The sequence below is a fragment of the Sceloporus occidentalis genome, unplaced genomic scaffold, assembly GCF_023333645.1.
Source record: "Sceloporus occidentalis isolate IW3139 unplaced genomic scaffold, rSceOcc1.0.p SCAF_4, whole genome shotgun sequence".
In the NCBI taxonomy this organism is placed as follows: Eukaryota; Metazoa; Chordata; class Lepidosauria; order Squamata; family Phrynosomatidae; genus Sceloporus; species Sceloporus occidentalis.
The window spans coordinates 157,327,290-157,333,289 of record NW_028316984.1 but is presented as its reverse complement, the minus strand read 5'-3'; positions in this window follow the sequence as shown (position 1 = coordinate 157,333,289).

Genomic DNA, 6,000 nt, shown 5'->3' with positions numbered 1-6,000 from the left:
TGAGTCATGGAAAGCCACTGGGTGACCTTGGGCATGTCACATTCTCTCAGTCTCAGAGGAAGGCCAAGGCAAAGGCAAAGCCTCCCTGAACAAATTTTGCCAAGAAAACCCCATGATGAGTTTGCTTTTGCATCAGAAAAGACTTGAAGGCACACACAAGCACAACATTCAGCCTGATTTTGAATTGCTGTCTTAGCAATTATAACATGTGCCTCCTTCTTCAGCTTTAAAATTAAACAATTTCCTATTCCACCTGTCTTCAGTCCATCTAAATAGCAAAAGATAGCAGTGGTATTATTCAAGCAGGTTTCCTTGAAACCCTACAAACATACTATAATCATACACAATCAAAAGGAGAAGTGCATCAATTCCAGAAGGCCTTATGTTGAAATGTGGGTTGAAATCAAAGGGAGTTTTTCCCAATTAACAGCTTGGGGAATAGTGCGTAAGTAGAGCACTGCTAAGAGTGTCACGGTTATTTACAGATAGGAAAGAAAACACAGGTCAAAAGAATGTAATGGTTTCCTTGAAAAGTGAACCAATTGCCTAAATTCGGGGGTGAGAGTCATACAGCCCTCCAGAGGCCCTTTCACACTGCATAGTTTGTTCTATTTTAACTGTCAAGGCAATATCCTATGGAATCCTGGAGTCTGCAATCTGGGGAGGCACTAGAATTCTCTGGCTCAGATTTCTATATATAGCAAATCCCAAGATTCCATAGGTTGGAGCCATGGCAATTAAAGTGGAATACACTACTACAATTGTGTGGTGTGAAAAGGTCCAAGACGTTGTGGGATGACAAGTCCCAACAAATTGAAGCAGTGGTGATAAATGTTGGGAACTGCAGTCCAAAAAATCTAGAAGGCTACATGAGTCCCAGCCCTGGCCTAAATCCAATTGTTAGTCCCAAATAGGGTAGATTCATTGACTCAATGAAACTTATGCAAGGACTGAATTACCACGTAACGGTTGATTCAGTAGAACTACTCTAGTTAGCACAAGCATTTACATTTAGGTCAGTATAGTCAAGGAAAAGACTTGAGCTGCAACTTGTTGCAGATTCATAAGTTAGTGATCTATCATCAACAGCAAGCATTTGCCAATTCTGGCAACACTCAGGCAAAAGTCCAAGGAGGCAGTCAAAAGGATAGGAGTCAAAACATGGCTTATAAGAACAGAAAAAAGTGAAAAACTCATGTACCTCTCAAAATAATTCTTGAGTACACTCTCAATGTGGTGTAGCATAGAATCATAGAATCATAGAGTTGGAAGAGACCGCAAGAACCATCCAGTCCAACCCCCTACAGTTAGACTACAGCTGGAAAGACCTGAAAATAAACCCTCATTTGGCCATGAAGCTCACTGACTGTCCTTGGGCCAATCCCCACTCCAACCTGCCAAGCCAGCCTTCGCTCAGTCACTTTTGTAAACCAAAAAAGGCAAGAGTCAAGTGTGGTAGGTCTAACCATTTCAATAGGTCCTAGCTCTTGCTTTAGGGTGTACAAATGGAAAAGTGTCCCTTATAACAGGACTTGGATCATGTATGCACAGGCCAAAAGGCCCATGGTCCCCCTCTGGCCTCATATTGTCCTGTCTGGACAATACAGGTCATTAATTTCAGGCTGGGATCAGGCAGATTGGATGTGGATCCAATATGATCCCATTCCCAAAGAGCCTTAACCCAGTCTAGAAATAGTTTTTTTGTGGGTTTTTTGGGCTATGAGGCCATGTTCTAGAAGAGTTTATTCCTGACATTTCACCAGCAGCTGTGGCTGGCATGCTCAGAAAATGTTGGCATGGAAGGGAGAGGGGTATATATACTGTTGGTTGAGAGGAAGCGATTTACATGTTGATTTCTGTATTGTTCTGCTGTTGAATGGCAAAGGTTCAGAATGTCTATTTCATTAATGATCAATTGTCTGCTGGGAAACCCTCCTCACCCTGGGTGGTTTTCATTTGCATTTACTGGGTCTTGATTTTGGTGTTTTTCAGGACTGGTAGCCAAACTTTGGGGCAAAACAAACCACCCCGAAACGGCGGACTGGAGGCAGCCATTTTACCTCCTGAGAGACACCGCAGCAGCCAAAGTGTGCGGCGTCCCTCCACCCCAAAAAGAACCCAGGAAAAACAGGTTCTTCTTCAGATGCTGTGCGGACATCACGAGTGTGCCATCAGTGCATTTGTGATGTAAGCAACGCACAATGACGTCTATATGCTGCACATCGCTTACATCACAATGGCGGCCCCCATATGGACGGGAGGCCACCATTACGAGAACACTGTGACGTGCTAGGTTTAGGGACTGTACAGTTGATGCACAGTCCCTAACCCTAGAATCACCACCTGGACGCCACTTCCTGGCGGTATGTACCGGGCCTTTCTTTATTTTCAGGGTTTCTTCTTTCCTGTTGAAGTTGTCCAGGTGTTTATGGATTTCAATGGCTTTCCTGTGCATTCTGACCTGATAGTTGTTGGCCTGGTCCAGAATTTCAGTGTTTTCAAATGGCATTTTATGCCCAGGATGGTTTATAACATGTTCTGCTGATGATGATTTTTCTGGCAATGTCTCTCGTGTTCCTTGATCCTAGAAAGACCAACTGTTTGCCATTAAGTTTCTAGGAAACCACAGCAACAGCAAGCAGACTAGATCCCTGCTTCTGCCATTGCATCTGCTGAGAAGAACCTCATCAGGCCTAGGATGTCAGATGGGGCACCTTGCCTTGTGGGTATAGCCAGCACCCCATTGCCATTCTAGCAGGCCATGATGGAGATCTTCTCAGTAGATGTAATGGCAGAGGTACATGGCAGTAGCAGGTGCATGGTGCAGGTGAACATGTAAACACCCATCCATTGCTGGCCTGGGGACTGACTCAAGGCAGGATAGCACAGGCTTAGTCCGTGCTATCTTGCCCATCTGCTTAGGACCAAGGAGAGGCCAAAATCACATCCCTGGGAACTAATTATTATCTACGGTATCCTAGTCAGAATGGATCTGAGAGGTTTTTTTGGTGGTTTGATGATATCAATATAAAGTGATGTGTGAATAGGCCATCACCACAAAAAAGAACCATCACATTGTTCTAGTTAGATTAGAAAGAGAGAGTATAATTAGTGCTGTAGAACTGCCTTGAGTCCCTGTTTTTGGGAAAGGGCAGATTACCAATAAATATATTATTATTATTATTATTATTATTATTATTATTATTATTAACCTTTATTTATAATAACTATTACATACTGTTAGCACAGTTGGTTTGAGTGCTATACCCACCAAGGATGTCAACGGCTCTTGGATCTTCCCTGAATGTTATCTTTCCGTGTAAAAGACTTTGGATTTAATAACAATTCCAATACATGTCTTTTATACTTTATGCCAATGTGGGAATCATGTGGGCCTCCAGATGTTATTGGACTTCAGGTAGTCTTAGCCAGTATAGTCCATCATTGACTTGCAAGAGTCTCTCCTTTCCTACACAAGCTTTAGCCACATGATGTATTCTGGTGGGGTCAACATTATTATTGATTATGATTATGATTATAATTATCCCGCCCTTCTCCCAGGACTAGGATTCAGGGCAGCTTGCAACATTGAAAAACAATACAATTAAAAACATACAAAAATATTACATAAAACAGAATTAAATTACTCCAATGATTAAAACAAATTGCATGCTAAAATAGTGAATAGTTTAAGAAGATAAAAATGTTTAAAATACATTAAAACAATATAGCACCCCAGGCTATTCTTTAAAAGCTTTCTGTTTTGAATGCCTGTCTGAAGCAGGTTTTCGCTTATTGGCAGAAGGCCATCAAGGAAGAGGCCATTCTGGTCTCCATGGACAGGGAGTTCCAGAATCTAGGGGCAGCCTCGGAAAAGGTCCTCTCTCGTGTCGCCACCAACTCTCATGCTTGTGGTGGTGGAGGGATGAAAAGAAGGGCTACCCCTGAGGATTTCAGCCTGGGACAGTCAAATAGCCTGGACCTGAGCCATATAGGGCTGATTCCCTTTGCCTCTGGTGTCCTCTTGCACCCTACTGTCATTCCTGCTGTCTTGTGCCTTGAATTATTTTGTCCATCTCAAAGTGAGATGGACAAAACATCTCCTGTTTGTGCATATTTGCTTGTTATGTGCTACTAAATATCGTAGTATGCATTGAGCCACTTGATCACCTTAACAGGGATTAGCAGTGTGTGGGTTGTCTACCGGTTTTGGGACTGTATTTCCCATTATCCATCACCGCTGACTGGGACTAATGGGAATGCAGTCCAACAAGAGCTGGAGACCAGGTGTTCCCTACATTATACCCTCTCTTTCTAATATAATTTAATGCAAAATGCATGCTGGTAACAAGCTTCCAGTTCAAACCACTTTGAAGTGTGAAAGGCAGCTATGTCTCAAGGCGGTTTCTGATTCAGAGGGAAAACGCACATGAGCGGATGCTTTTTCATACTTTTGAAAAATTTTCTCACTGACCTCTGGTTGTCAAAGTGCCATAAGTACACAGTCTTCTCTTCACAGAGTTCATTGTTCTCCTATGTTTCCTGCACTCATCCGTGGAATTATATTTCTAATCTAAGCCTGTTTTTCCTCCTTGCAGGTTCAGCAATGATAGCCATCCTGACTCAACAATAGGCACATTGATATGTACTACTTATTTTAACTTCAGTTTGGGATAGAACTTCACAGACATGTGCACCCACATTTTTACACACACACACACACACACACACACACACACACACACACACACTGGCTAGAATTGCTTACTAAAAAATAAGTGGTACCATTCCAAAACAAATGGTCTAATTCAATGTCTAGTTGATTTTAGCACTTTGATCTGAACTTTTGATCTGCACTTTGATCTGACTTTTTTTGAAAACTCAGGGGAAAACCTGATATCAGTTCTCCCAGATTAAGTGGGGGTTTTCGCAACTCCCCTCCCAAACTTAATCAGGTGCATTTGGGATGCCTGTGAACAATGGAGATTCAACCCAGATTCATCCTGGATTATTTTCACAGTGTGAATAACCCCTGGGATTCCTGTGAAACGCTGCTGCCCCTTCAGTTGTAAAATGCTGTGAAAAACACATCCTCTGATCAATTATTTTCAGAAGTATTGCAGCTGGAACACAAGTAATTTAAAAAGGGGAGTCTTGGTAAAGCCATTCCATGAGTAGCAGCTGGAGTTGTCAGTTAGAAAAATGTAACATTCCTTCCATCCCCCTCTCCCCGTTCCAGCCCCCTCAGGTTTGCTTATCTGGAGAGGATGGAAGGAAATGATTTTGCAGGCACATTGCTTGTGCTTCTCTATCTCTATGAACCCTCTTTCTCCGTATCCCTCTGCTTGCAGTTTGGGCTGCTTTGAAGGATACCAGCCTCACTTCAGAGAAGCCAAAACTTTCCCCAAAGAATCCCAGTTTCGTTCTGAAAGCACCATTCACCCAAAGTGAATGCACGCCTTTGGTGCAGCCCCATGGTATTCATTTCTCCTCAAAACAGAGGAACGTCAGGGAGGAATGGGTCCTCTGACAGTCTTTGAACTTGTGACCTCTGACCCATGATGGAAATGGTTTCCAAACCCTCTCCAATGCCACAATCTACAAGGCTGCTCTTAGAATAACACATGTGTTATTAGATTTAGTCATGCATTGCTTTTATTTGCATGGGCCGTTTCTGATTCAGAGATGGTGGCACAGCATTCACATGTGCAACGCACATTGTTTCCTCATTTAACAGCATTTCATTGAAACAAGCAAAGGCCAACTGCTAAGCACACAGGAATCCTTGGCACAGAGAAAGGTTTATAATCTGTGATGTCATTAAACCTCAGTAAATCCCTCTGGGTTCTGAATACACATATGCCACATAATGAATCTGCAGGGAGGGAAAGGATTAGGAGAAGGGGGAATGGGAGGGTTATTTTTAGCTGAGGAAACTCTTTGTCTTCCAGCATTAAAAGCCTTCAAATTGGCACTTCACAGTAGCACACCTGTACAGTA